Source organism: Lissotriton helveticus, chromosome 12, assembly GCF_964261635.1.
Source record: "Lissotriton helveticus chromosome 12, aLisHel1.1, whole genome shotgun sequence".
Taxonomy (NCBI): domain Eukaryota; kingdom Metazoa; phylum Chordata; class Amphibia; order Caudata; family Salamandridae; genus Lissotriton; species Lissotriton helveticus.
In genome coordinates, this window is record NC_136073.1 from 273,419,633 (window position 1) to 273,429,856 (window position 10,224).

The window sequence follows — 10,224 nt, forward strand, 5'->3', positions numbered from 1 at the left end:
TTGCTTGTGGAAGTTTGATGCTTGTGGATGTCTGATGTCTGATGTGGGAGGAGGGGGGTTACTCATGAGTATAAGAGAGAGAGATCCCTTTAAGCTGAAAGCAAATGGACAGTTTTAAGAGGGAGATAAAAGGTTCGAAAAGAGGGTGACCCATTAATGTCTGTGCCTGTGGATGCATTTTGTCCAGGATGGTGAATATGTGATGAAAGAAGATGGCAAAGGCACAAAAAAAACGAGCCTAACAGGGGCAGAAAAAACGCGGCCGCGAAAGGAATTCCCTTTGAAGTCAAGCTGCTGAATGATAGGGAATCTGAAAGGCCTCTAGGAGCCTGTAAAACAAGCTCTTGGCATTGCTGTGGGGAGGGGGAAGGAGAAATGCGAGTCACGGCCGCCAGGCCGTGAAGTGCGAAGCAGTGGGCGGGAAAGAAGATCCCTTTGAAGCTGCTGGGCAGAAATGCGAGCTCACGGCCTGGCAGCCGTGAAGTGTGAAGCAGTGGGCAGGGAGGCAGGAGCAAATGGTATGGGGAGCCTTTGAAGAGCAAGCCAGAAACACCAGGGGGGCAGAGAAGCAGATTGCCTAAGAGGCAGGCAGAAGGCTCGGGCTCGTGCATGTGCACATGCACTCGTGGAAATCCTCTTTTTGGGAGACCTTAGTTTAAGTCTTGGTTTCACTGCTATAGACTCATCCTATTCCATTCCTGCGGAATGGGAATAGGCCGAGACCTAAAAACCAAGCAAGCAAATCCCCAGCCTTTTCTCCAGCTGTGTGTTGACTCACCATGTACTCTTTATAATCCCGGTGACACAATCTAGCAAGCAACTCTCTGTACTGCTTCCTCAAGGCACCCAGAGCCAGTAGTGACTCATCATCAGTCTCACTTTTGATTTCCAGTTCTCTCATGTATGTCTCCCTATTTTCTAATCCTACACATAACACCCTCTTCACAACATAGATTGATTTCAGGCATATCTCACTAAGCACAGTCTTAAATGCATCCCATTATATGGCCTCATCTGAGGCCGTACCGTCATTTTCTGTAAAGGACTGCTCTTTCTCCGTTCTTATCTGGTCCTGAAATGCCTGGTCCTGCAATGCCTTAGTCAGAAAACATCACATGGGACTCTTGGAGTGCAGCTTTCCCCATACCGTAGTGATTTTTATCGGGCTATGGTCAGATACAAATTGAGAATTTTTTTCTCCACAAATAGGCTTAGTTAACTACCAAGGGTGGATGGTAGATTGTCCACCTTATTATTAAGGCACTTTGGTCGACTAACAGACCATGCCTGTAAACACATCATGTCAGGTAGATTTTTCTAGAAGTATATAGCAGGTTTTGGATTAGTATCTTGCTAGTATGACCTAATAATCCTCCTGCAGGCTCTGATGTTGATGTAGGTTTGGGTTGGGCAGAGGGGTAACTACCATATGTCTGTTGGGTTTTAAGTGTAGAGTAATCGGTCATACACGGTAAAGGTGTGTGCTTACTGTGTCTCTTTCTACACTTTAGAGCGGGGCCTCATACTCCCGAGCGGTTGCCGGGTGAGGTGAGGCCATCACCCACACAAAGCTGGGTGAGTATCACTGGTGAGGTAATTCCTCAATGTGATTAAGCTATTATGCTTTTCTTGAATGCAGAATGTAAACTATTCATGCAGGTGTGTCTGTGTTATCTTTACGTGTGTACGCTGTGGTGTCTATGTGATACTTGGTGTTGCTTCAACATTTTTCTCTTTTGGTTTTTTTGATAGGAAGAAGATTTAAAACTTCCCCTTGAGTGGACATTTAAGTATTCTACGTTTTTGATATATTTGCAACTTTTTAAGTGCATGTTTGTCAATTTTTCATTATGACATCTCATTTGTAGTCGCAGTAGCAGAATCTGTTATAGAAGGTCCTGAAGAAAGCCGGGTGAGATGCCCTTATGGCTGAAACATGTCGACCATACGATCTAGCGCTACAAGGTAGCTTGACTACCTAGCGTGTTTTTAATCCTTGACACTCGGATTTCTAGTGTAAAGAATTCTCCTTGGAATCCGGGTAGCCAATTTTAATTTTGAGCACTGCACCTTTCTAGTTTACATCACGTCTAGGATGCCCACAATGATCACATGTCTGTGACGTTTTGTACCGACACTATTTGGTTGGACCTGGGATGGCATGATTATCAATTCCCACATGACGCAAACTCCACCACATGGGTGGTCTGATGGGAATCTTATCAGCCCCCTGCCGCCAAGAGGTTTCATGTTTGGCATCCCTTGTTTCACGACTCACCAGCAGTGCCGCACGGTTGCTATTGCAGACACACACTTCTCCCAGACTTGATCTGCTCTTTTGTGTTTTGTATCTGTAAGACTGGGGAGCGAGCAGACAGGTCATTAAACTGTCCCCCTGACCCTCCACACACCCTTGTTGTTTCACAATATTTAGTGCAGTCTTTGGCTGCGGGTCTATGTAACTAGGTAGCAAATACAGTACGATTTGCACCTTCTGAGCTCATCCAACTTAACTGTGTGTGTTGCCCCTCTGTCTACCTTTGCCTATTCCTCATCGGTGCACTCGAATAAATCTACTAAAGAAGTCCCGTCACACTTTTCTTCTATATAATCCGAAGAAAAGGGTGACTTTTGTGCCACTATTAGCACTCTTGGCTTTAGTCAAGTATCTTTTTCCTCCACATAAATAGTCAGGTGACTACCCCTTCAAATGTCTCGCTGTACGGCACGGGCGTTCTATATCTAGCCCCCCTTTTCGTTATGTGTTTATACCATCTCCCAATGCATGACATCAGTGATGCAGTAAAAGGCTCCATCTCTTATGATATTGGCAATCTCTACTATGAGCAATATGGCCTTGCAATTCTATCTCTATTCACAGTGTTAATACACTGTTGCAATAGATCCTTTTTGATCAATTAGACTCTTAGTAGCAGAGTAACATCTCCCTTAGTTAGAGACATCTAATATATCAGTCCTTAGTGACATGTTTATAGATGGAAGCCTTTGCTTACCTGTGAAAATTAAAAGTATGTTTTAACTGATCCACTTTATTAGCATACTGTCTGATGGGCAGTCTATTTACTGCGAGCAACGCGTCGCGATAATATATGATTATTATCCCTGACAGTATCGAAGGTTTTTTGTGCATTACTTTGCTCGCGCATGCGCTATAGAGTAGTGCGTTTTATCCACCCGCGCATGCGCCATGAGTTAGCGGTCTCTCTTGTGTGCCCGCGCATGCGCTACAAGCAAGCGATCTTTCTTTTGCAACCGGGCGTTGCCATCCCGATTGGGAAGATTCAGTGCGGCTGTGAGACAGTGTTGGGGGACTGGCTACCCCACGTGGGGCGGTTATTTTAAGGAGGAAGTCTGTTGCTGGAGCCTACCTCCACTTCCGCTCGCCATCATTTCGGGGCACCGACGGAGAGGTAGGATGGTTGGGGCTCTGTGTACTTGCAATGTAGCCCGCCTCAGCATACAAAACTATCGGGTTAGCTGTAGATAATCGAGTCTGATAGAGAGAGGGGAGCTATTGTGGCCCCATGTCCCCGTTATTTTTTCGTTGGGGTGGTGGCCTGTTTCCCTTGTATATATATATATATATTGAAGAGAACCCTTTTTTTATATATGTATATCGCCTTACAAATTGAGAATTTTTTTCTCCACAAATAGGCTTAGTTAACTACCAAGGGTGGATGGTAGATTGTCCACCTTATTATTAAGGCACTTTGGTCGACTAACAGACCATGCCTGTAAACACATCATGTCAGGTAGATTTTTCTAGAAGTATATAGCAGGTTTTGGATTAGTATCTTGCTAGTATGACCTAATAATCCTCCTGCAGGCTCTGATGTTGATGTAGGTTTGGGTTGGGCAGAGGGGTAACTACCATATGTCTGTTGGGTTTTAAGTGTAGAGTAATCGGTCATACACGGTAAAGGTGTGTGCTTACTGTGTCTCTTTCTACACTTTAGAGCGGGGCCTCATACTCCCGAGCGGTTGCCGGGTGAGGTGAGGCCATCACCCACACAAAGCTGGGTGAGTATCACTGGTGAGGTAATTCCTCAATGTGATTAAGCTATTATGCTTTTCTTGAATGCAGAATGTAAACTATTCATGCAGGTGTGTCTGTGTTATCTTTACGTGTGTACGCTGTGGTGTCTATGTGATACTTGGTGTTGCTTCAACATTTTTCTCTTTTGGTTTTTTTGATAGGAAGAAGATTTAAAACTTCCCCTTGAGTGGACATTTAAGTATTCTACGTTTTTGATATATTTGCAACTTTTTAAGTGCATGTTTGTCAATTTTTCATTATGACATCTCATTTGTAGTCGCAGTAGCAGAATCTGTTATAGAAGGTCCTGAAGAAAGCCGGGTGAGATGCCCTTATGGCTGAAACATGTCGACCATACGATCTAGCGCTACAAGGTAGCTTGACTACCTAGCGTGTTTTTAATCCTTGACACTCGGATTTCTAGTGTAAAGAATTCTCCTTGGAATCCGGGTAGCCAATTTTAATTTTGAGCACTGCACCTTTCTAGTTTACATCACTTCTAGGATGCCCACAATGATCACATGTCTGTGACGTTTTGTACCGACACTATTTGGTTGGACCTGGGATGGCATGATTATCAATTCCCACATGACGCAAACTCCACCACATGGGTGGTCTGATGGGAATCTTATCAGCCCCCTGCCGCCAAGAGGTTTCATGTTTGGCATCCCTTGTTTCACGACTCACCAGCAGTGCCGCACGGTTGCTATTGCAGACACACACTTCTCCCAGACTTGATCTGCTCTTTTGTGTTTTGTATCAGATATTTTCCCGCCCAAATACTCTACATCAACCACTTTGGTACATGCCTCTGCTGCGTAGTAGGCCATATCAATCCAAGGGGCTCATTAGGATGGCGGACGGAAGGACGTCCGCCGTCCTGGAGTAGGCGGAAAAAGCCCTTTTCCGTCCGCCTGCCGCGGACAGTCCGACCGCCATATTAGGATGGGAAAAACTGTGAAAACTCCGTACGCGGCGGAAGAGAACGCACCGCCGCGGAACTACACCCGACCCCGCGGCGGACGTAACCAATCCTGAGACACCGCCGTACGGAATGACGTCTCCGACCGTGCCCCAAATCACGATGGCGGAAAACAGACATAAAACTGCTGCGGAAAAACAACCTGCCTGAACACGGCGGATTCCCCACAGCGAAGATACAACACATTGCAGAGATACCCACCACAAGCAGCTCGCCCACATGGACCCAGCGCTACACGCATTTCCGATACTCTTCGCGATCCTCCACCAGCAAGTCATGGACCATCATCAACGACGACGCAGGTACGCTACACACCATTCACTGTCGGAAGGGGAGTACCTGGCAGAGCTGTGACGTTGGGAGGGGGAGTGTCATGTTACAGGAAATACATTGACGAACGCACCATCAGAGGCAGCACGTGAGAGGGCAGAATGCAGTATCAGAACAGGCATTGTGGACAACAGAGCAGGTACATCAGCCAAGAACGTGTGTCAAGCGACCCGTCACAAGGAGATTAACAAAACATAGGTGGTTACATTCGTCAATCTACACACAAACTTAAATGACATGTGACTGATGGCAACTAGACCTCACACCACAGAATCTGGTGGACTGCTTGAACAACTCGCCTCGGACACACCGCCAGCACCAGCACCAGGAGTGTGAGACACAGCCACCGATCTACTCACTGACACATGTGCCATAGACCCAGACACACTGCCAGCACCAGCACCAGGAGTGTGAGACACAGCCACCGATCTACTCACTGACACATGTGCCATAGACCCAGACACACCGCCAGCACCAGCACCAGGAGTGTGAGACACAGCCACCGATCTACTGACTGACACATGTGCCATAGACCCAGACACACCGCCAGCACTAGAAACAGGAGTGTGAGACACAGCCACAGCTGTGGTGACTGATACATGTGCCATAGACCCAGACACACCGCCAGCACCAGCACCAGGAGTGTGAGACACAGCCACCGATCTACTCACTGACAAATGTGCCATAGACCCAGACACACCGCCAGCACCAGGAGTGTGAGACACAGCCACCGATCTACACACTGACACATGAGCCCTAGACCCAGACACACTTGCCGGATATGTCCCTGTACACTGACCAACAAATACCATGCCTGCACCTGACACATGTGAGTGAACAGCAGCTGAGTCACTAGGACCACTGAAATGGTGAGCCACAGGGCTGTATGGGCCAGGAGGCAGGGTGGCTCTGGGAGCTGGGGACAGCTGTACTGGAGCGACATTGGGGTGTTCAGGTCTCACTGGTGTGTGTCTCCGTTTCTTTGTGAAACGTAGGGGTACCCCGGACATGCCTGGACTGGTAAGTGGAGTGGCATCACCAGACATCAAAGGTGAATCATGTGCTTGTGGTGGTCTGCTCTCTGGGGACGTGCTGGACCCTGCCTGCCGTTTGCTGTGGGCCTGCCTTCTGCCCTCTGCATCATGTGTAATGGGTGATGCAACAACAGTGTACTCCTTCCTCTGCTTTAGTGGGCCGTGGATGGGAGTAGAGGTATGGGGGGACTCGACCGCTGATACATGTGTTGTACGTTCCTTAAACATCATCCTCAGTGCAGCCAGGGGTGAAATATGCCTGTCCTTGATGGTGCTCGTGTCCATGGGAGAACCCTTGGCCATGGGCTGTGCCTTGGACGTCGGAGGTGTCCTGTCCCTGGAATGGCCCTGATCCCTTTCGGGTGCTCTGTCCCTGGGTGCAGACATGTCCATTGTAGTGTCCCTCTCCTTGGTACTGTCCTTGTCCTTGGGAGTGTCCCTGCTCTTGGAAGGTGGCCTTTCCTTGGTACTGTCCTTGTCTTTGGGAGTGTCCCTGCTCTTGGGAGGTGGCCTTTCCTTGGTACTGTCCTTGTCCCTGGGAGTCTCCCTGCTCTTGGGAGGTGGCCTTTCCTTGGTACTGTCCTTGTCCCTGGGAGTCTCCCTGCTCTTGGGAGGTGGCCTTTCCTTGGTACTGTCCTTGTCCCTGGGAGTCTCCCTGCTCTTGGGAGGTGGCCTTGGCTTGGGAGTCACGTTGGTGGGGGATGGCTGTGTAGCATGTGAATCCATTTCCATACACACCCCTCCATGATCATGTCTGTCAACTCCAGTGTTGGACACGTCGTCTTCGGATAAAGAGATCACAGGCTTATGGGATGGTGTCTGTGCCCTCCGTGCCCTGCCTTGCTGCCTGTGGCTGCTCCTAGTGTAATAACCAGAATAAGAGGCCTGGTCTGAAGACTCACTCTCCCCTGTAACATCAAGTGGTGTGGATGGTTGTACAGAAGTAGCACCCTGTCTATGCGACTGTACAATGGCTGAGGACACAGTGTTTGCCAATGACTGAACTGTTCTGTGGAGACCAGCAACATCGCCATGCATCCCCTCCATGAATGCCACCACCTGCCCCAAACTTCCTATCGTGGTCTTGGAATGCATTGATCATGTTGGTCTGCCCTACACACAGCTGTCGCAGCAGATCAACAGCCTCTGCACAAAGTGCACTTTGTGTCACTGGGGCAGGGGCGGTGGTTCCTGCACCGAAGGCAACTCTGCCCCCCCTCCTCTGGCGAGCACGAGCAGTACATGTTGCAGTGGGTGGCAGTGTGGGCCCTGTGTGCTGTGTCCCGACTGAAGGTGTTGATTGCCCACTCCCTGTCTGTGCCAACAGTGCGGACTCACCAACACTTTCTGATGATGAGGGCGATGGTGTTTCCATATGCGAGTCCTCAGGGACGGTCCTGTCCCCCTCTCCGGGGCTGCCCTCTTCAGTGTCAGTCTGCGTGTGTGCGACCTCTGATTCGGAAGCATTGCCACCACTCATCTCCGTCGTCTGCGGGTCAGTGCCCTCTGCCAAAGCTGAAATAGAGAGAAACGCGGTGTGAGTAAGTGCCACACACACGTACTGAAGGACAACAGATCTAGGATTGAATTACATACATTGTACATGTAGCACACATCCTGCACACGTCCCACCCCTACTATCTGCACACATGTCATGCCATGGGACCACAGACCTCAACGGCATGTCCTGGAACCCTCAACTACCAAGCAAGTGGGCTGTCCACCTGGCGGACATGGATGCCAACGCCTACTCCGCTAATGGCACCAGCATGGTATTTCAGCTAAACATACGCACCACGGAAGCCACTACTGTGTCCGAGCAGCAATACATGCATTGCAGGCCCAAGTAACATACACATACAATCTGCTTACCGCTACTTTGCTGTGATTCCCCACTCAGCTGGGCGGATAGGTCAGGATGCGTCACAGCAATGATACGGTGCATAAGAGAGGTCATGGTGCGGCGGGCCAGACGTGTAGATCTTGGAATCATCCCCAGTGTCATCTCCGCCACATTCTTGCTAAGCCTGGAGATGTCGTCCCAGCGCTTGTGGTAGTGTGTGTGTCGTCTATTGAACCCCTCCACTGCCCGTACATCATGTGCTATCGTCCTCCACACGGCCTTGCGAACGTGCAGCTTTACCTGCCATGATGGGAGACAAGAGGGTAACGTAAGTGGACAGTATGACATGCACAAACATCGCAGGAACATGATTCAACATGCAGCCATGCTCAGCACTACACATGTAAAGGTCCCACAGCACACCGGCAGGCCTGCAGAAGACAGGAGCCACTGAACACCTCATGACCAACAACATGTACACCACTGTACTTACCACCTGTCCGGGTGCACCGTAGAGCCGTTGGTAGTGGCTGAGCACACCGTCCACAAGGACATCCAGCTCCGCTGAGGTGAAGGGACGCGACCGGCTCTCTCGCACTCCCTCCATGGCAAGGTCCCGGACTGTGGCCAAACAGCAGCAGCCGTAGGTCAGCTCAGCAGCAGCAGGTCGAGGTGATGGTCACAGGCAGCAGCCGTAGGTCAGCTCAGCAGCAGCAGGTCGAGGTGATGGTCACAGGCAGCAGCCGTAGGTCAGCTCGGCAGCAGCAGGTCGAGGTGATGGTCACAGGCAGCACTGGATCGAAGCAGTGAATGTGTGCTTCTGAAAGTCACACATATATAGGGACCAGAGCCCATGTCAGTGGCACACGTGGCCAGCTATTGGTTCCCCCTGGATGCCTCATTCGAAAAGGCCCAAAGACAGGCCCTGGTGTGGCGGTGCACTGTTTCCGCCATTGTCGATGGCGCATACGCGCCCCGCGTGACCCCTTCCCATTGGCTGCCTGTGCACGTGCCGTCACGGACACACATCGGCAACCGCAAGTGCGCACTTCCGCGACGGTTGCATCTTTTGCAACAATGTTCACTCAGTGGCGCCACCATGGCGGTGCATGCCTTCTGCGGGGGAGGTGCAGGCCAACACATCCTTCTGATGTTGTCAATGGAGATGGCAGTTCATGACCCCCCCTTACAGTCACGTTGCATCATCCACCGTACACCGTCCCTGCCAGGCATGTCACCCACCGCCGTGCCGGCCCGGTGTTGTAAATAGCGTTGTCCATTCCGTCTGTTTTCTCTGTTTCTTATGTGGAACTTTAGTGTGTTCCTAAAGTCATGATTCTACTTAGGAATTGTTATGCTGGCAGTTGGTGCCTGGCCAGATGGTGATCTGCTTGTTTATTTCTGTGCTGCGAATGAACCTAACATGTACAAGTTCCACCTGCGTGATTCATCTATACAAGTTAACTACACTCGGTCACCCACCGCCGTGCCAGGCCCGGTGCACAACCGCCCCCGGTGGGTGGCCGGCCTAGCCCGGCGGTGGGTGACCGGCCAGGCCCGGCGGTGGGTGACCGGCCTGGCCCGGCGGTGGGTGACCGGCCTGGCCCGGCGGTGGGTGACCGGCCTGGCCCAGCGGTGGGTGACCGGCCTGGCCCGGCGGTGGGTGACCGGGCCGGGCACGGACGGTGTACGTTGGATGATGCTACGTGACTGTAAGGGGGGGTCATGAACTGCCATCTCCATTGACATCATCAGAAGAATGTGTTGGCCGGCACCTCCCCCGCGTAAGGCGTGCGCAGCCATGGTGGCGCCACTGATTGAACATTGTTGCAAGAGAAGCATCCGTCCCGGAAGCTTGCACATGCGGTTGACGATGTGTGACCGTGACGGTCCGTGCACAGGCAGCCAATGGGAAGAGTGAACGCGGGGGGCGTATGCCCATTTGGAAATCGCGGAAGCTGTGCACCGCCATGGCGGC